Source organism: Phascolarctos cinereus, unplaced genomic scaffold, assembly GCF_003287225.1.
Source record: "Phascolarctos cinereus isolate Bilbo 61053 unplaced genomic scaffold, phaCin_HiC Scaffold_4;HRSCAF=312, whole genome shotgun sequence".
In the NCBI taxonomy this organism is placed as follows: domain Eukaryota; kingdom Metazoa; phylum Chordata; class Mammalia; order Diprotodontia; family Phascolarctidae; genus Phascolarctos; species Phascolarctos cinereus.
Genome location: NW_027555847.1, coordinates 386,847,105 through 386,869,546, shown reverse-complemented (window position 1 = coordinate 386,869,546; position 22,442 = coordinate 386,847,105). Strand labels below are relative to the sequence as shown.

Below are 22,442 nucleotides of genomic sequence, written 5' to 3'. Positions count from 1 at the left end.
TTGAATCTTGCCTTGTTAGTTTTATTTCTGATTCTTTCCTAACAAACATCATGCCTTCCAGACAAACTAGTCTCTGCTTTGTGTTCCATTCATCTTTCAAAACCTAGTTCAAGTCTCTCCTTCTCCATGCAATCTTCTCCCATGTGTACTGATCTCTCTTTCCCCGTATCTCCCAAAGCACTTATAAGCCATTCCAGATTTAAAGTTTGAATACACACTTAATTCATTAGTCTTTGTATGTTTTCACCAAAAAACAAACAACAAATATCAGAAGCAGAGAGCAGGGACCATATATTATTGCAATATTTCTTTTCTATTTCCTGTAGTAATCAGTAGAAGACTGAGCAACTGAGGATTTACTTAGTTTTTAGTTAATTAATTATCATGCATAGTATGTAGGCCTGCACTAGGTACTAAGAGCAATACAAGGAAATATAAGAAACAATGAGGAATAAATAAAGTGGATTAATGTCAAAAAGTAAAAGGGAGAGTTGGATAAAATGACCTCTAAGATCTCTTCTAGTTCTAAATCTATAATCCTGTCAAGTTCTGTTCTCCAAGAATGTATTATAATGCGATCATAGAGTAGTGGAAAGCTCTCCAGAAGCTGAGACCTAAAATCTGAAGACCCGAGTTCAAATCCCAGGTCTTCCACATACTAACTGTGCGACCTTGAGCAAATCATCTAAGTGAGATATGAGATATGAGAGCCCTATGGAAATGGAAATGACAGTTCTTACTTACATATTATATACTTATATTGACTACTTCCCAGGCTTGTTATAAGGAAAAGATCTCTGCATACTTCAAAGTGCTACAGAAATGTTGGCTACGGTAATTTTGTTGGAGAAATGAGCCACAGGCATGTGAAACAGTTCAGTGACAATGAAAGGCAATATATAATTGAGTATCAAAATGGGTAGGGCAAATATTAATTGTCGTAAGGGTCCTGTAAAGTGAGAGAAGTATGATTAGGGAAGGCATCATGGAGGAGACCGGAGTTGAGCTGGACCATGAAGTTTGGATAGCATATCTACAGCATAGATGAAGGAGACAAGGTAGGATTTGTTATTTATGGGTAATATTATCAACTGAGGCTTAGAGAAGGAATAATAGGAATATGAGCTCAGTGAAACGTAAGTTCCCTAAAAGTAAGAGCTGCCCTACTTTTGTATTGGTAGCCCAGGCAGTAGCACAGTGCCGTCTACATAGCAAGCATTTAATCAGTTCTTGTTGAATTAAATTGAAGGGACCTTGGCATTTGAGAAGAAACCAACAAACATGCTGACTGGTTGACTGATCCACTGATTCCATAGCTACTGCTTCTAGTGGGAAACTGTTGTAAAGTTACTGATCCTGGTTCATCTGGGGCTCAAATGAGCAGCGGCCAAGTTTTCCATTACATGGCTGAAGCCATGACAGTGTGACTCTTACTTCCCCAAGCTACCCATTAACAGCTTAACCTAAAGGCAATTAGGCGGCAAAGTGGAGAGAATACTGGGCCTGGAGCGAGGAAGACCTGAGTGAAAATGCCTCCTTAAGAGCTACGCACATACAATAAAGCAAAATATACATATGCACACATTTGTGTACATTCATGTATGCATGCACGTTTGCATGCACACAATACTTATAAGATGTAAGTATGTTGTACACAAATAGGTGGGCAAATCCATATGAAATATATGTGTATCACATAGAAACATGTCTCACATATGTCACATAAATGAATGTTATATATACACACATGCATAAACAGGCATATGCTGGCATACTTATAATCTTATATCTGTACACGCAAATGCAATCTTTTGTGAAGAAACAATAGCTCAGCTCTCTTCCCTGCAGCTTTTAGAACACTATTACACAGAACGAACAAAACAGAATTGTTGCTATGCATTCATTTGTAAATCAATCCATAGAGAATATATTTGGGTTATTTTTTTTAAATAATGGTAAATAGGCAATGCTATTGGAGTTACCTTTATTAGCATGGGTCCCAGGATTACTCCTGCGTTTATTTTCTGGGGCAGAGCCAATATTGCCAGCTCCTTGGAGGCTGCCACTGGAGGCAAGCATAGTGATGTGTGGCTGAGGGCAATGGGCGGGTTTCCAAGGGCTCTGCATCACTGGTCCATCTCATTGGAACTTCTGTAATGGAGAGAATTAGATGTTATTGAAATGGTTCTGAAAAGGTGTGGGGGGGGGACCTCATCAAAGGGCCTAGGTGTGGGATGGAGGAGGACCGTGTAAGAAATGATTCAAAGATCTATTGAAATCCATGGTCATAGAGGTAGTAAGTGGCCACTGGATGCACAAAGCACCCCAGAGCCAGATGTGTGAGGAAGGTGGGGCTGCAGGGAAGGCTTCATACAGCTGCTCTTGAGGGAAGTCAAGAAAGGCAATGAAGGCAGACCCAGAGGAAGAAAATTCTTAAGGAGATGCTGAAGCAAACATTCAAACTGTGTGTGTGTGTGTGTGTGTGTGTGTGTGTGAGAGAGAGAGAGAGAGAAGAGAGAGAGAGAGAGAGAGAGAGAGAATGAGAGAATAGAACACCTGGCTAAGCAAACATAGCTGCCAATGTCCAGGTATTATATTCATGCCAAAAATGGTCAACCTCCTTGAGAACAATATGGCAAACTCACTAGAGGAAGCTATGGCTTATCAGGAAAAAGCATTACACCTGGAGTCAGGTGACTTGATTTGAAGTCCCTGTTCTGTCCCTAATGAGGTGTGTGAACTTGGGAAAAACTGTTCTTCTCTCTCAGGATGTTTTCTTTTTCTTACTTCTTTTTTTTAAAGAAATGAGGGAATTTGCCTAATAAATCTCTAAAGTCTCTTTTTTATGATTCTAAAAAATGGTGTGGGTCGGTTGAGGGTTTGGAAAAGGACTATTGGGTGTTATGTCTAATGTTAGGTAACTAGACTTTCCAGATTGACTGACACAATTCTAGGTTTTTTGTTTTGTTTGTTTGTTTGTTTGTTTTTTGACAATCTGCAATGAATGGTGAGATACCTGGGGAACTTTCCCAAGTGCGGCAATTTCTAAGACAGATATCCCTAAAAGTAATTTGGAAACTTCCCATGATGGTTCTGTGAATTAACAAATCTAAGCTAAACTGACGATTGGGTAGTTCATAAAGTCCTTTAGAGTATTTTTAGAAACCCTTTCCCTAGAGCACAAAATTTGCTCTTAAAGTAATGATAATGAAGACGATTAAAAATCATTTAAATGGTCTATGGAAAGCATAGAATTCAAAGATCAAAGGTAATTCAAGGAATCATCTAATCCAGGATTTCTTCTATTGTTTTTATAGATGAGTGTGTCATGGACCCCTTTAGAAAACTGATGAAGCCTATGGACCCCTCTTCAGATTTTTTTAAAATCCATAATTGAAGAAAATTCTTTCAGTTAGAGACTAATAAAAATTAATTTTTTCCCAGTCAAGTTCATGAAACCCCTGAATTCTATCCATGGACCCCTTAGAGGTTTATAGACTCCATGTTAAGAATCTCCTTATCTAATCCAACCACTTTGTTTTACAGATGAGGAAAGTGAAGACCAGAGAGGTGAAACACACCACAAGCTCACACCAGTATTAAATAGCAGAGGCAAGATTTGAACCAGATTTGTTGATGCCAAATCTCTTATTTTTCCTCCTATACTGCAACTTTCCCCACTATAAATGCTTGTCTCATGATAATCTTGTGAGGTAGATGGTACAATAGCATTATCACCATTTCATAGATAAGGAAACTGCCATTTAGACTTGCATAACTTGCATAGGATGATGCCACTAATAAGTGTCAGACACAGGATTCAAACTTTGATCTTTTGACTTTACTTCCTGTACTCTTCCCAGTAAACCACTCTGCCTCTTAAGAAAAGGTCTTTCCAAGTGTATGCGCATCAAGCTGATTTGATTCAGGGATACATGTAAAGTATAGACCAGTGGGGCTAAGAAGTTCCCGAAGCTGTGACTACTTGGTTCTCCTGAGACTCTTTCTTTCGCTGCAGCTTCAGGGCTTCCTAATGGGCTACTGACAAAGAATAGGAATCAGCTTGTAAAAATTCTTTCTCACCAGCTCTAACTTCCCTTTGTCTGGCTCTCTGGTCAAAAATATTTTGACTGTAGTGTGCAATAAAGACTATTATTATTTCAGGATTAAAACTCAAAGTAACCTGTAAGCCATCTAGATCATCAAAAACAAGTCTGGTTCTGGTTAGCACAAGAGAATAAAGATCAGGACTGTGCCTTTGATTTCGTAAGTAGAAGGAAATCTCATGTGAGGAAATGTCCTCTATCAATGCAGGCCAACATAGGAAGCTTAGGAATTCTAGTTTAAAAGCTAGAGTTGAGCACTGGCCCTGAAGTCAGGAGGACCTGAGTTCAAATCCGGCCTCAGACACTGGACACTTACTAGCTGTGTGACCCTGGGAAAGTCACTTAACCCCACTGCCTAGACAAAAATAAATAAATAAATAGAATAAAAAGCTGCAGTCTCAGGATCTTAGGTAGTGACAGTTAATTTGTGATTGTATATATTGGGCAAAGGCTGTTTGTTGTACATTGGTTGGTCTTTCTTTCTCCATCCATGAGGAACAATCATCGTCACTATCAGAAGTGCCAACTCCAAGTTTGAAGTCCATTGACACAGAAAATGCTAAGCAAGTCCAGTAAGGCTGGACCTTGAGAAGTCATCCCTAGTTGTTAAGGTGGGGAAGCAAGGAAAGTGTTAGGATAATTTTATTCCCTAGGACCAACCCTTATCACAAGCCTTTCACATATACTTAAGAGCAGAGGACAGTAAGAGAGAGTACTATAACAAGCAAACAGTAAAAGGTAGAATTTTGTCCACTCAGACAAAACATAAAGGTTAGGCTATGATATAAGCATCAAGGATGTGGCGACAGTATCTTAAACTTCTTCTTCCCCTTAAGGTCCCTAGTCTAGAGTTGAACAAAATAGCTTGACAATAAATATTGGTTGACTGAATGATCTAATTAAAACTATCCAAAATTAATTAAAAATTCTACTACTTCCCTCAATCCACTTCTGTGTCAAAACAACAAAAATACTAGGTTAAGAAAAACAACACTGATCTCTTTTGCTTTATTACAGAGACAAATTCAAATCAATTCAATAAGTATATTTATTTTAGATGCCTACTGTGTGACAGAGATTGTACTAAATACAGTAGATACAAAGACAAAACATAAATAGTTTCTACCTCCAAGAAGCTTTCATTCTCTTGGGCACATGTGAACAAATTTCAATATGAAATACATACAAAGTAATATGATGTAATTTCAAGAACAGAAGAATATCTTCTTCCTCAAATACTCCTTCCTTGCAGCTTCCAAATTGTTCTTCCTTAAGTACAGATCTGACCACATCACTTTCATGATCAGGAAGCTTCAATAACTCCCTAATGAATGTAAGCTAAAATTCAAATTATTCTATTTGACATGCAAAAACCCTTCATCTACCTTTCTAGAAACCTTGACCTCAAGGAGATTACATTGTAATATACTGGTCCTATCAATTATAGCTTTAAATGTTAAACAAATCATAACACATTAGCAAAAAGAAAAATCTAATTTAAAATTTGTTGTAGTGTATAGACATAGCTTTGTAGGGACAAGTCACTGACAGAGGAAGTGAAAAGTAAATTTAGACAAAGTAGTTTACAATTCTCCAAGGAGTAAATGATCCCAATGGGACGGTAAGTTTGTTATCACTACCCTCCACACTGGTACTCTGAGGAGGACCTTTAGAAACCAACCGTATCCACAAAGCCTTTTTTCACAAATAAACCAAAATCACGTGGCACAATTTTCCTTCCATGGCTCTAGGACTAGTCCCTGGTGCTATTCATGTTTCTAATATAACAATGTCAAAGCATTTACTTCAGAAACAGACATATAATGAGTCTCTATCACTGATATGCCATCAGTGAGAATATTCCTATTCATTCCAGTGAGATCCTTTATTTTGGCAATGGCAAAAGGTACCAGGTAGGGCATTGGTTTCAAGGGGACTTTGGATCTGGCAGAGAAGAGATCCTGATCTGAGCTTCACAGATATGAATGGCAGAGCAGACTGAAAGTTTCAGAGGTCCACAAAGTTCTGAGAGTGGAAATGTTAATACAGTTGGAACTTAAACTGGACTTGATCCAACTGGACTTCAAGAAACTCTGACTCTGAGTTGGTCCACAATCAAGTCACATACAGAGTTCACCATGAATGTGGAACAGGTGAAGAAAACACAGGAGTTCGGTGGATTTTACTTTTTAAAAAGTAACCTATTAAAAATGAAAACAAGGTAGAGGCCTTTGATCTGGACTTGAAGCTCCAGGAAGCTAATATCAGAAATGGGATTTGAATTACATAGTTTGAGAATACAGAGTTTGTGACCAAATTCATAATCCAAATCTGTTTTTTTTTCCTCCTTGCTCAGCCCAGTGCACATAAATCCACAAATCAGTTTCCTTTATGTTATGACATATTTTACATTAAGCCATTCAAATCTCCCAAATTATATCATTAAATCAATTACATAAAAACAATAACTAAGCCATTGATGTTAACTTTCTTTATAACCAAAGTTAAGGGGAAAGAACTGAAGCTTGAATAACTCTCAAATTTACACCTATGTCGTTGAATGTTAAACTGTCCTTTTCTTTCACTATTTTTTTCTTATTTTAATTCAAGAATTAAAATTGACTGTCTAATATTTCTATATCCATAAGTTTAGGTAATTCAACATAAAAGGAAAAATGCTTTATCATCATCTAGGAGGATATTGTGTGGTTACATTTTGTTTTCCTTAGTAAATTATACTTGACACCCAATGGTCCACGAATATGGGGCTGCCAGCCCCATCTAAGCATGCTTCTGTCTGCCACAGTTCCACTGATTCCCTTTAGGGAAATCCCAAAGGTGTTATTGACCTACACAGCTGAAGCTCAGATAGAGGAATAGAAATATATTCTCAGAACTGGAAGGGCTCCTGCATCCTAAGCCACACTTGAACAAGAATTCTCTATAGCATCCAGATTAAGGGTAAAAAAAATGGAAACAATCACAGATGAGGTGGAATTATCACAAAAAAAAAAAAACAAGAAGATATCACCTACTACTGAAGAGGCTAAAATAGAAAGAGCACTGCATTCAGTATCAAACTTGATTACAAATTATGACTATACTACTTATATAACCATTGAAGTCAGTCTAAGTCAATAAGCATTTATTAGTTACTTACTATGTATTTAGCACCTACTCTACTAAATAGTAGGTCTACAAAAACAAACAAAAACAGTACCTGCCCTCAACTACCTCACATTCTAATAGGAAAGAGAAAACATAAAGAATTATGTAAATACCACTTAGATGGAAGGTCACCTGAAAAGGGAAGGCATTAACAGCTAATATTGGAGTAGGTGAGAGTTGAGCTAAATTTGGAAGAAGGTCAAGAAAATTAATAGGCTTCAATAAATGTATAGAGCATTCCAGGCACAAAGGACAGGCATGGCAAAGAAACAAAAAAGCTATGAAGTAAGCCAGTATTGCTGGATTTTAGTATGTATGGAGGAAAGTAAAATATGAGAAGCCTGCAAAGGTAGGACTGATGCTGAATGAAGTAAGCAGAACCAGGAGAATGTTGTACACAGTGACAGCCACGTTGTGTGATAACTAACATTGATAGACTTAGCCCTTCTCAGCAATGCAAGCATCTAAGACTTCTCCAAAAGTCTCATGATGGAAAATGCTATCCACATCCAAAGAAAGAACTATGGAGTTTGAATGCAGATCGAAGCATACTATTTGCTATTTTTTTCTTCTGTTTTGTTTTGTTTCCTCTTTCTGGTGGTCCCTCCTATTAGTTCTATTTCTTCCTTACAACATCACTAATGTGAAAATGTTTAATAGGAATGTATATGGATAGCCTATATCAGATTACACAGTCTTGGGTGGGGGAGGGAGGGGGAGAAAAATTTTAAAATCAAATGTTTATGGAAGTGATTGTTGATAAATCAAAATAAACTAATAAAAACATTTTAAAAATAATTTTTCATGAAACACAAACCTGATCATGTCACATACACACACATCACCACTACCACCACCGCCACCACTCAGTAAACTCTAGTGACTTCTTATTACCTCAGGTGCAAATACGGAATGCTGTGTCTGGCATTTAAAGCCCTTCATAACCTAGTTCCCTCCTATCTTTACAATCTTTTTACACCTTACTACCCAACACATTCTCTTTGATACAGTGACAGTAACCTCTTAGCTGCTCCAAGAACAAGACACTCCATCTCTCGGCTCTGGGCATTCTCTCTGGCTGTCCCCTATATCTGGAATGCTCTCACCTTTTACAGGAAGCCTTCCTGAAGGCCTCTTAATCTTAGTGTTAATTATTTCCTATTTATCCTGCATACAGCTTTCTTTGTATCTACTCATTTTGCATATTGTCTTGCCATTAGATTGTAAGCTCCACGAAGGCAGAAATTGTCTTTTGACTCTTTTTTGCATCCCCAGTGATTAACACAATGCCTGGTACACAACAAGCACTTAAATGTTCATTTTACTGAACTGAATTGAAATTGAAGGACAATAAGGATTCTATGAGTTGAAAGTGATGAGGGAGTGCATTCCAAAAATGCAGCTAGTGGCACAGTGGATAGAGGGCTGGGCCTGGATTCAGGAAGAGGAAGATTCATCTTCCTGAATTCAAATTTGACCTCAGACATTTACTAGGTATATGATCTCAAGCAAATCACTTAACCCTGTTTGCCTCAGTTTTCTCATCTATAAAAGTGAACTGGAGAAGGAAAAGGCAAACCACTCCAATACTTTTACCAGGAAAACCCCAAATTGAGTCATGAAGAGTTAGACACAACTTAAAATGAACAAACAACAACAACAACAACTAGTATTCCACATATAGGGGGATTATTTGTGCAAAGGCATGGGAACAAGAAATGGAGGGTCATGTATATGGATTACCAGCAAACCAATTTGACAAAACCAGAGGGTACAAAAGAAAAATAATCCCAAATAAGACTGGAAAGGTAGGTGGAGATTATAGATTATGAAGTGCCTTTACATATCAGGCTGAGTCATTTGTATGTTATGCTAGAGGCAATTGGGAGCTATTTAGAGATGTAGGGAGGCTCAAAGAGATCATGGATATAAAGTATTTTGCAAACTTTAAAGTGTTATATAAATGTTAGCTATTATTATTATTATTAGTCTCCAGTCTGGTGATGACTACATTCCCTGAGCCTTCTGCTACACTCCTACTGAGTTCAAGCAATGTTTATAGAGCAATACAGGGGGTGCTGATAAATGTTTAATAATGATGCTTTACAGGAAAAAAAAAAGTATGCGGCATACACTTCTAAGTGTAATCTGTGTTACCAACACTTTCTTAAGTCTACAAAGCTAAAAAATAATAAACTAAGCACTGATTTGCCATACTGGCTTCAGGTATAAATGCCTATACTGTCAGTAACAAACATTTATTAAATGCCTACTATGTTTCAGACACTGGGCTAAGCTCTAGGAATACAAAAAAAAAAAGGCAAAAACATAGTCCCTGCCTCATAGGACCTCATAATATAATGAGGAAGACAACAGGTAAACAAGTATATATAAACAAGTTACATACAGAAAAAACTGAAAGTAGTTTAAAAAAGGAAGAAACTAGAATTATAAGGTATTGGGGACCATTTCCCTTAGAAGTTGAGATTTTAGTTGGAACTTGAAGAAAGCCAGAGAAGTCAGTAGATGGAAATAAGGATGGATGTTATTCTAGGCATGGAGGACAGACAGAAAAAATAAGAAAGTTAATTTAAAAATCATCTCTCACAAGCCAGTTAGGACTGGCTTTGGCACACCCCTGGAACTACTGAAGATATGTGTTCAGTGGGATGTCATGGACAAATTGGTACTTATGGAATATCAATTTGAGATCTTTGTGCAGCATGGATTTAAGGAATCATTTTGGTGGTTAATGGACTAATTAAGGGGCTGTGGTAGGAGCAATGCCCTAACCATTGCCCCCTTGTATATTAGCATAGTTTTTCCTATACTACTTCACTTTGTGATCTCATAAACTATGACTATGTGACCCTGAACAAGTTACTAAGAATTTCAATATGCCAAGTGAGTCCTTAAGACTCTAAGTTGTAGAGAAGGTGATGCTCTGTAATAGTAGAGGGGATTTCCTTACTGGGAGTTCTTCATGCCAATGAAATCATAGGTACAGACCAAAATAAAAAATATATAACTATAAGCACAGTGGATCAATAATGTCTCCCAGTTGTCTATCCAGTAATATTGAGTACTTAACCTGGTGCTCAACACCATCTGTAATCTATCTCTAACTTTCTTTTCCATCCTTATTTCAGAACATGGCACATAGTCAGCACTCAATAAATACTTATTGAATTGAATCTCACATTATTCCTCCTCATATATCCAGAGCTCTAGCCAAACCTGACTAAATCCTATATCCTGAACATCTAGTTTTCTGCCTTCTCTCTTCTAGGTGGTTTCCGTTTCCCAGAACACCCTCCTTAACCCATCCTTCAAATTCTACTCATCCTCTGGGCTCGAACATCCATTGCTCCATGAATTCTTCTTCAATAACTTCATTCAAAAGTGATTTTTCTCTTCTCTAAATTCTCCTATTACTTTTTATGACTTTGGTGTATTGGAGGAGGGGACAATTGGTCAATTTAGAAATCACTGTACAACCATCAAAATATTACAGGCTTTGAGCCTAAACAAACCTTAGAGGTAGATCTTCTAGTTCAACTCCTTAATTTTGCCAATGACTTATTCCAGGTTAAGTGACTTATTCCAGGTAATAAGTGGCAAGGGTGTATGGTGTGTTCAGAAGGACTCGCACCTCTTGTGTGCTTTTGAGGGCTGCTTATCCACCTTTGGTGTCCATCTGACACCCAACTCTTACTTGTGACTCCAAGAAGTTGTAGCATGAACAGTGGCCACACCCCAGTAAAACCATCTCAGAAGACACACTAAACCAGGTTGAGGGTTACCAATGGGCCTCAAACCTATCAATGAGTTAGGGGGATGTCTACCCCAAGGATGTAAAGACTTTCCCCAGCAGAATGGGTAGGTGAGAACAATTTGACCTAACAGCCATAAAAGTGACTGAAGCAGGCACTGTGGAGGGCTTAGAGCTTGGTCAGCCATCGAAGACACCAAGGTCATCCACTGCATCCTGGACCATCACCAGTCATCCCAACTTTTGTCTTGCCACTGGACTTCGATAACTTAGGAAGAGAGAGTGAGGCTGATAAATCTGTACAGCTCTGCCTCACTTGAATTCAATTCATGCATCAGTCAAGATACCACCTGTGATGTCACCGGTCCTCTTCAAAAACAAAGAATGAACAATAAGTGGCAAAGACTGAACAGAAGGGCAGGTCTTTAGCTTCAGATATAGGTCTTTTTTCTACTTCAGAACACTTTCTGTTATGTAGGCCAGCCCCCCAACCCTAAGCACACACACAATTTTATGTCCCACATAACCATTTCTGAGGCCCTATCCTTGTTTCATACCACCCCAGATCCAGCCAAATAATATGCTCTTGAAGTCTTTGCCTGCCTGAAATTATTGTATTGTTTTCTTCCATCTTCAACCAAAGAAATAAAAGTTTGTTAAGTCTCAAGCATATTGGCCTAAAGCAAGACAACTTGCCTTTTCAAGAAAGTTCTAGGACTGGTCCTCTTGTGAAAACACCTGCTTCTCCACTGAGGTCACTGTGTATCGCAAGGCCACCAGTGAACAGTTTGTTTTTGTGTTCATTTCAAAGGGGGGACAAAGGAACATAACAACTGAGTAAACCTTTCTCTCTGCTTTAAGCTTCCTGACCTTTATTAAAATAACAAAACAGTTATTCAAAGGACACAAGGATGAATTAAAGGTAATTTTCTCTTTGCTTCCATTTAAGGAAGGAATAACAAGGCTACCATTTTTGCAAAACTGTTCTGAGATAATGTTTACAAAGCACTCAGTTTTCTCAGGAGGAAAGGGTGTTAGGCATTGATTCTTTTTTTTTAATGTCTGTATATCATGAAGTTCGTGTTAACAACGAAAATATGTAATGAGTAGACACAGAATCAATATGTGAGTTAACAGCTGCCTTGAAAAGATATCATGGAGTGAGGCAAAAAAGTGTTAACTTGTGGGCCAGAAATTTGTCCAGGCTCTGCCACAAAAGTAGCTATATGACCTAAGGTAAGTCACTAAGTGTTTCCGAGTCTCAGTGTCCTCATGCATCAAAGGAGAACACTGGACCAAATGCTATCAAAGATCTCTTTGAGCGCCAACATTCAATTACTTTGTGACTCTTTTCACCTTTTGGCCCTCTTCTGAATTATGCCAGGCACATCCCATACTTTTATACTCCATCTCCAAACCCAATGGGAAAAAAGTAGAATTTCCTGAAGGCAATATATATACTTCTATATTTGTTTAGAATTATGTGTGATGTCATTTTAAAATAATTTTATTAATATCTTTTAACATTACCTAAATCTCTCCTCCCTCTTTCTTCTTCCCAGAGATCCATTCCCTATTAAAATAACAACAAAGTTGTTTAAAGGGGGAAAAAGAGAGAGAAAGGAGAGGAAGAAAAAATATAAAAAATTTTAATATATTACAAAAAAAATCCCGAAATACATGTGTGTGTATACACGTGTGTCTGTATTTTTTTTTTTTTGCCTCCTGTATGCCTTCCACATCTGCCAAGAATTAGGGGAAGTGTCTTCTCATATCTCTTCTCTGGAGCTTTTCTATTTTCTTTGTAATTTAGAATTATATGTTATATAACTTTGTTGGTATACATAGATAAACATAAATATGGATATATAAATAGAAAAACATATACGTGATACACACACACACACATAAAAGGACCTTGGGATAAGTTCCTTCCTCCCTTGGGAATAGAGAGAGATGAGTAATCAAAAGGACCTTGGGGAGGTATCCAAGACTGGTAACCTAGGTTTTCTTGATCATTCAGTGATCAAGGACATTTTAGTTATTTCTGTTCTGCAAATTTGCTGTAAGCTAGTGGCAATTTTTAGGTAGGAAACAGGAACAGAGTGGGCAAAGCTTTAATTGATTTTACTTTTTTACATAAAAAATTCAGTAAAAAATGGATAAACCAAAATAATTTTAAGCAGTAAAATCAATCTTATCACCATAGTACAAGGCCAGTCAAAAATCAGGAAGCAGCCTGCTCTGGAATATTTATAGGACATCAGATTAAAACTTTCTGAAGATCTCAAAGTATCATTACTGTGTTTTAGTAATCTTGGTAGCCTCAGGTTAAAAGCAAAACCAACACAAAATGCAAAATTAGAAAAAAAATCAAAGCCCAGAAAAAGAAAAAAAAAGTCATAGCACCATATAAAATATAATTCAGATGTTCAGTATTGGGGGATAGATAGCACAGACAAGTCAGAGATGTCCCTGTTTGAAATTAAGGACTAGGTCCATGTTATGAAGAGATATTACCTCTTTCTCAGCACCTATAGATAGCCTCATCACACCTACTCTAAAAGCATACTTCAGTGAATAGACCACCAGCCCTGGAGTCAGGAGGACCTGAGTTCAAATCCAACATCAGACATGTACTAGCTGTGTGACCCTGGGCAAGTCTCCAACTCCAATAGCCTCAAAAAAAATACTATTATTGCTTTGCTTTACATAGATTTTTGTTTCATTTAATGTCTTTTTACTTTGCTTTGTTTTCTTTCATTTTGTAGGACTAATAAGTTTCAAGCCTAAAGAGACATCAATAACTTCTGATGGTCTTTTCTTAGTCCTCTTCCTTCTTGGGATCACTGATGTACTATACAGTGTTGACTAGTATCTCCGCCTAGCTACTCTTTCCTCTCCGGGTTGTCATGAAACCAGCCTCTCCTCATTATCCTCTTACCAATATGATTACGTCATCTCAATGTCTTTTGCTGAATTGTCATTCATATTATGTTCCTAACTATTGGGACCTCTAAAGACTCCATCCTGGGCTCTCTTATCCTTTCTGCATCTCAACTACTCAGTGTTGATGGAGCCACATTGATTAGTAATAATGCCATGATCCTGGAAAGATGGGCTAAACACTTCCACAGCATTCTCAACACACCATCATCAACCAATGCTGAAGCCACTGACTGTATACTTCAGGTTAAAATCAACACCTGTATAGCCAAATTTCCAACTGAAGAAGAGGTTTCGACTGCCGTTACGCTCTTCTCCTGCGGCAAAGCACCTTGTGCTGATTCTATTCCAGCTGAGATTTACAAGGCAGGGGGTCCAGTGTTCATACAAATGCTTCCTGAAATGTCAAGAGAAGGTAATCCTGCAGAAGTTCAAGGATGCCTCCATTGTCCATCTCCATAAAGGTAAGAAAAACAGGTTATCCTATTTGATTGGATTCTCTGCCACTTGTGCTAATTTTTGCCTGACAACTAACACCAAGAAAACAGAGATTTTCCACTTGCCAGAACCACACCATCAATACGTGGAACCACTGGTTACATCAAATAAAAGGATTTTGAATACTGTGGATAAATTCACTTACCTTGTTAGTATACTTTCTAGGGACGTGCACACAGATGATGAAGTTGATGCACACATTGCCAGTGCTAACTCAGTGTTTGGGAGGCTCCAAAGGAAAGTGTGAGAGAGAATAAGTATTAGGCTATCTACCAAACTGAAGGCCAACAGAGACACTGTGCTGACCTCATTGATGTAGACCTGTGAAACCTGGACAGTATAGCAGTGCCATAACAAGAAACTGAACCTCTTCTACTTGAATTGTCTTAGGAAGATTCTGAAGATCATCTGGCAAGAGAAGGTACCATACGCTGAGGTCCTTTCTCCAGCTGAACTGCCAAGCATCCAAACTACGGCAGAGAGCACGACTCCAGTGGGCTGGCCACATTGTTCAAATGCCAAATATACATTTGCCTAAAAGACTATTTTACATAAAACTCGCTCACACAGAGGTCAAAACAAGCAAAACAAGGACACTCTGAAGGTCTCTCTGAAGAACTTTGGAATCAACTGTGAGACATGGGAGATAACTGGCACAGGACCACCCAGCGTGGTGTGCCCACATCAAAGATGGTGCTGTGCTCTATGAACAAAGCACAATTGCAGTAGCTCAAAAGAAATGTGAGATGCCAAATTTAGAAACATCTCCACTCCAAATGTTGTGCCCAATTTGTGGCAGAGCCTTCCAAGCTCATGGTTGTCTAATCAGCCACAGTAAGACACACCGTACTTTGACCCCAAGATAAAAATGTCATTTTGGCCCTCTTTGAGCACAAAGGACAACAACCATATTCTCTATCCTCTCTATATTATGAGATGATGACCTCATCAATTCTCAAGCACTTCATTATTATTCTATGCAAAAAATTCACAGATTTATGTATGTATTCCCAATATTTTTCCTGAGAGTCAGTCCTGCATTAACAGTGGCTTCTTGGACTTTCAAATTAGATGGCATGGAGACATTTCAAGTTCAACACATCCAAAACAGAATCTTTTCCCCAAAACCTTCCCTATTTCTGTCAAAGACACTACCATTCCTCCAGTTTCTGGGTTTTCTAACTTTGGTGTTACCCTCAATTCCTTACCCTCCAATCAGTTATCAAATCTTGCCATTTTAGTTTCACAAAATCTCATCTGATGCTCTCTTTTATTTACACAGCCATCACTTTAATTCAGGTCCTCATCACCACTCTCCAAGAATATTGCCATGGACTCCTAATTATCTTCCTGCTTAAAATCTCTCCCTACTCCACTTCATTCTCCACACATCTAGAGAAGTGATTTTCATTAAACACAAATCTATCCAGGTCACTTCCCTACTCAACAAACATCAATGGTTCCCTATTGCTTCTAGGAACGAAATTCTTTTTTTTAGACTTTTAAAGACCATCGAACTTCATGCCAACACATCTCTCCATATATGTGGAACAGTAAGTGACAGTTTAGTTCTATTGTAGTGTACAGGAAGATGAGAAATTTTTTAATACTCATAGCACCCTATATTTAAAGCTGTAAGGCAACTTTGAAGTCATATGCATTGAAATAGAAGTAATGTGCTTTCAGCTGGCAGAGGATGCTGATATAATGCAGACAGACTCCAGGGAAGGTTGGTTCTTGCAATGAAGGACACTAAAGGGACTAAGCCAAGATGGTAGCTTAGAACAACAGCTTAACATGCTTAAGTTCAGTGAAGGGTAAAACAAGCCTTAATTACTCACTAGTGAATGTGATTCAGACCAACCAAACAAGACTGAGAGAAATAAGTCAAGGGCACGAATGGAATTCTAAGGGGCCTACAAAAGTAGAGACCTCCAAAAGAGATATAAGAGATTCCTGAAGGGAGAGGGTTCTTGTGGGGCCCAGTAGGATCTTTCCTTCTGCATTTTGGGGACAAATGTAAGGGGGGATCCTGAAGTATACAGATTAAGCACAGTCCAAAGCCTAAAGAAATTATCCCACACCTCCCATAAAAGGAAATAAAAGGATATAATGTCCCAACCAAACAGAGAAGTGGTGCCACTTCAAACCTATTTTTAAATTAAATTTGAATGCCTTTGTTTACCATTAAGACCAGTTTGGAAGCTATCACTCAGTAAATCTCTTCCTCATTTCCAACAACATCCATGCCGCATAGACCATTTTTGTTGGTTTTTGTCTCCCTAAATTAGTATAATCTTTGAGCTGAGAGAAACCTCAGGGATCATCTGCCTATATCAGAATAGGAATCCATTCTACAATACTGCTGACAAATGGTCATCAAACCCCCACTTGAATAAATCAATTAAAAAAAAATTTATCAGGTACCTACTGTTTGAAAGACTCTCTGCTAAGTCCTTGGAATACAAATGGGCAGCTAGGTGACACAGGGGATAGAGTTCTGGGCCAGGAGTTAGAGAGACTCAGTGAATCATTTAATCACTTTCAGCTTCACTTCATTCATCTGTATGATAGTCATAATAATAGTACCACAAAGGGTTGATTTTGTGAGAATCAAATGAGATAAATGTATGTAAAGCACTTTTCCAATTTTAAAGTACTACATAAATGCTATTATTATTATTTTTAATTGTTGTTTTTATAACTACAGATGTTGTTGTTGTTTACTCATTTCATTAGTGTCTGACCCTTCATGACCCCATTTGGCATTTTCTTGGCATAGATACTGAAGCAGTTTACCATTTCTTTTTCCAGCTCATTTTACAAATGAGAAAACTGAGGCAAACAGGGTTAAGTGACTTGCCCAGGTTCACACTGCTAGTAAGTGTCTGAGGCCAAATTTGAACTGAAGTTTTCCTGACTCCAGCCCCAGCACTCTACCCAAAGCACCACCTAGCATATTATATATGTTAAGAGACATTCATTTTTTTTGCTTATCATATCACACTCTTAAATCATCCTAAGGTTGTGTATACTACATCCCACAGACATCTTTTCACATGAAACCTTAGGAAGCAAACCTCCCCAAACTAGTATTTAAGCAGTTTGTTTTTAGTTTAATTTAGTTTTGTTGTTTGAGAAACAGGACTGTATAAAAGAAAACATACTGGATTTATAGTACAAAAATCTGGGTTGGACTCCTGACTTTGAAACCTACCTATATCCATGTGACCTATGAAAAATCATCTAGCCTTTCTGGGCCTCAATTTCCCTATGTGTAAAATCAGGTTACAAGGACTAGATCATGCCTGAAGTCCCTTTCACTCTAAATCTATGATTCTACTTGCAGGACTTTAAATCTATCCCTATTAAATTTCATATTGGATGGAGTCTATTGTTTTAGTGTATCAAGACATTTCTGGATAGTGTTTATGACCTTCAGTGCTCTACCTGCTAGCTTTTTTATTTTTATCTCCAAATTTGATTATATGATATATATGCCTTCATTACGATAATAGTTGCTATTTGTGTAGCATAGTTACTTACAAAATATTCGTATACATTATCTCATCTGATTATCCCAATGACCCTATGAGGTATGTAGGTCAGATAATTCTAAGATCATTTCAAGACAAAGAAAATGAGCCAAAGACAAGTGGCCTGATGTCATACTAGTAAAAACTAGTAGTGACAGCATTTGAGCCTAAGTGTTCTGACTCACAGTCCCTTGCTTTTCCCACTATATCATAGATGCCTCTTGATCTAGGTCACTAATGAAAATATTAAACAGAATGGTGTGAAGGACAGAGCTTTTGGCATTCCAGAAGAGGCCTCCTTCCATGTTGACATGGTTCCATTTAACAATCACTCTTTGGGTCTGTTTGTTTAACCAAATGTAAATTTACTTAAATTCACTGACATCCAATATACATCATTCCACTTTGTTCATAAGGAGATCACAAGAAAATTTATCAAATATCTTACTGAAATATAGTATGCTATGTCTAGAATACCTCTTTCATGTATCAATCCAATAAGGTTGTAATGAAATGAATGTGAGTCTACCTGACATGACTTATATGAACCATCTTGATGCATAATAATAATTAATATTTTCATTATAAATACTTATAATCCATCCCATTTGAAATAAAAGTCATTAAACTATATAGTTTGAAGAATCTACCTTCTTTACTTTTCTGAAACTCAGAATATTTGCCCATCTCGAATGTTGTGACTCCTCTTCCATTCTTCATTATTTTTCATAGATCAAAGAGAGAAACTAGTAATCATATCCACAAGTTCTTTTGACATGAGGGAAACTTTTCATCCAAGTCTAGCTTCTACTCATTTTCAACATTTTTTTTTCTGAACTTCCAAAACAAGTGTAAAATAAGAGCTAAATAGTTCTTTCTTCTTTACAACATTCTCTGTCATCATCCCATCTACCCAAAGCAATAATTCAATCCTTTGATTTCATTTTTGCCCTCATCATAGCTAAAATATCTGGTTTTGTTGCCCTTCGCATTTATCACCATTGTTGACTCATCATTAGCTAACTTAATTTGCTTCCATCTTCCATGAATATATATTTTGGTAATTAGTTCCTTCTATGGCCACATCAATCAATCAATTTATTTACTCCTACTATGTAACAGGCTCTGTGCTAGGTTCTGGGCATACAAAAGGTAAAAGTTCCCTCTTTGCAAGGAGCTTGATTTTTATCAAAGACAAGTTCACACACATTATGTCATAAATATAATGTTAATAAATGCAAATATTTGTTAAATATTGACAAGGCTGGCACTAAGAATTAGTGGGATGGTTTGGAGTGGGGAGACCAATTGGGATGATTTGGCAACACAACAACCCTTATCAGAATTGTTTGTCTTCAGTATTTTAGCTTCGAGAGTATCCCATTACTATTGGACCCTATACAATCCTAAACCATGAGATTCTATCTTTTCTTTGAACTTTTTAATTTTCACTCTTCCCCATTCCATGGTGTACATATCCAAACCCAACAACACTTTATTTTCTTTATTATATCATCTGGTTGTTTTGTTGTTGTTAGTTACACACATATTCCCATGATATGATTTTAAACTCATTTGTTATACATTGTAAATGGACAGTAAAATCTTCCATACTTACCTTTTCATTTTGTATGCTGTTATACACACTTCAAAGTACTCAATAAATGTGTTGTATGCTTGTCTAAATGAATAAAAGAAGATATTTGGGTAGAAATTTATAATAACTTGCCTCCTCAATTTAATTCTACTAGAAAAAAATTGCAGAATCACAGAATCTGAGTTGTAAGGGACCTTACAGATTATCTAATCCAAGAAATAGCTTCACAGAAATTCTCTCTACAACATCCACCCTGCCTCCAATAAGTGGTCATTTGTTCTTTCCTTGAAAACTTCAAGTAATGAGAAACCAACTACTTCCAGAATGAGCCCATTTCACTTTTGTATAGCTCTAAATGTCAGAGAGACAGAGACAGAGAGAGACAGAGAAAGAGAGAGACAGAGAAAGAGAGACCGAGAGTATGTGTGTGTGTATGTGTGTGTGTGTGTGTGTGTGTGTGTGTGTGTGTATACACACATTTTCTTCCCCCTTTCATCAAGACTAAGTCTATCTCTATACACCTTCTACCCAGTGTTTCTAGTTCTGCCTCTGAGGCCAAGTAAAACAAACCCAATCCCTCTTCTACACAGAAGCCTTTGAAAATACCTGAAGAAAACTTGTAGGTCTCACTGTTCCAAGTCTTTTCTTTTCCAGGCTAAGCATGAGTTCTTTCAACTGATCCTCAACAAATTACTGCATTTTTTAAGCTTTATTTAGCTTTTGCTTCAAGTAATTAGATACTGTGCTATAAGATGTAAGGATACAAATTATAGAGATAAATATCCATCTAGATAATGAAACAAAATTGTTGATATTAATCAGTATATAGGTAGATGGATATAAATTGAGTCCAGAAAAGCAAGAGTTGTAATAAGGATTTAAAATAAAGCAACACTAGAAACGGATGCCATCAAGAGAGAGAAATAAACTAATGACATTTTGTTTAAATGCACTGCAGAGATCATTGATATCCATGAATGTAATTTATATCTATAAGTCAATAGAAATAGATATTTCAGCTGAGATAGACATCCATATATTCATATCAATATCTCCATACTAACAGAAATAGATTCCAACAGAAGATACAAAAACATCTAGATATATACGTATAGATATACATACTGTATACACACACACACACACACACACACACACACACACACACACACATATATATATATATATATATATATATATATATATATATATATATATATACATACATATATATATATATTCAAGATATCAATAAGCAGGTCAAAGTTCCCATGCAATCAATAGTGAGGTTGCGCCCATAACTGGTCACTGAACTTCTAGACTGCACAAACTATGAAGACTGCCTCAAAAATAGATAGATGATAGATAGCTAGAGAGATGATACATAGATAAGTAAATAAGTAAATGGAAAAAAAGTAATGAATAAATTAATGAATGAACAAGGAGACAGATGTTTAGATAGATGGATGGATAGACAGACAGACAGACAGACAGACAGACAGATAGATAGATAGATAGATAGATAGATAGATAGATGGATACTGAAAATTAACACTAGGTCCTCATTATTTTTATTTCACAAGCCTTATCCCATTGTTCTTTTATTAACAATATTCCTGTACCACCCAGGTATAGTCCTTGATTATATTTTTGTTATTTTCCTTACTTCCTAGTCTCTGCTCTCTCTATTTCTCTATATTTCTTAGTCTCTCTGTGTGTCTCTGTATCTCTATCTCTATCTGTCACCCTCTCTCTCTCTCTCTCTCTCTCTCTTTCTCTCTCTGCCTCTCTCTGTGTCTATCTTTCTCATTTCATTGCTCAATGAAGATAATAGTGAAGCTCACATTCATACTTATCACCACCTCCCTCCCTTTGTGTCATATTCTCTTTTAGTCTGAATGATACACATATGTGAAACTCCTTCTCACTAAGTATTATTTCTATTTTTCTCTTTTATAATATTCTGGGATTGACTCCCCATCGATGTGTTGTGCACATCAATGTATGTAAGTACTTCTCTTAGGTCTTTGGTCTAATTCTTAGCTCTACTAATAATGCATGAGTGTGCCTACCTTTCCACAATACTTTCAAAATTGATTCTACCCTTCGCAATTGATATATTGTCTAAGGATATATACAGGCAGTTTTCAGAAAAAGAAATCAAAGCTACCAATAGTCATTAAAATTATCAAAATCTCTAATAGGTAGAAAAATGCAAATTGGAACAACTCTGAGCTATGACCTCATACTTATTAGTTGGGCCAAGATGACAAAAATGGAAAATGAAAAATGCTAGAGAGGATGTGGCACTGTTGGTTTGGGCTAGGAACTAGTCCAACCATTTTGGACACTATAGGACAGCTAGGTGACTCAGTGGATAGAGCACTGGGTTTGGAATCTGGAAGACTCATTTTCATGAGTTCAGAAATAGCCTCGGACATTTACTGAGTGACCCTCAGGTTCTCATCTGTAAAATGAGCTGGAGAAGGAAATGGAAAACCATTCTAGCATCTTTGCCAAGAAAACCCGAAAATGGGGTCACAAAGAGTTGGACACAACTTAAATGACTGAACGACAACAATCAAAGAGCCATAAAACTGTGTATACACTTTGATCCAGAAATATTGTTACTAAGTCTATAAACCAATGAGATCAAATAAAGAGGAAAAAAAGATCCATACAATAGGAAAAAAAATATTTATAGCAGCTCTTTTTGTGGTATCCAATAATCGGAAATTGAGGAGATGTCCATCAATTGGGGAATGGCTGAACAAATTATGATTTATGAATGTGCTGTAAAACTGTGTTGTAAAAAATGA

The 22,442-nt window shown here is 37.1% G+C and overlaps 1 long non-coding RNA gene across 1 annotated transcript in view; it reads right to left on the bottom strand.

Moving 5' to 3' along the window:
• Nucleotides 1-1,988: 1,988 nt before the first annotated feature.
• Nucleotides 1,989-22,442, bottom strand: part of LOC144456685 (uncharacterized) — a 176,733-nt gene continuing 156,279 nt past the window's right edge. The window contains exon 3 of the long non-coding RNA XR_013485705.1: nt 1,989-2,151. This is a non-coding gene — a long non-coding RNA (uncharacterized LOC144456685). The remainder of the gene's footprint in view (nt 2,152-22,442) is intronic.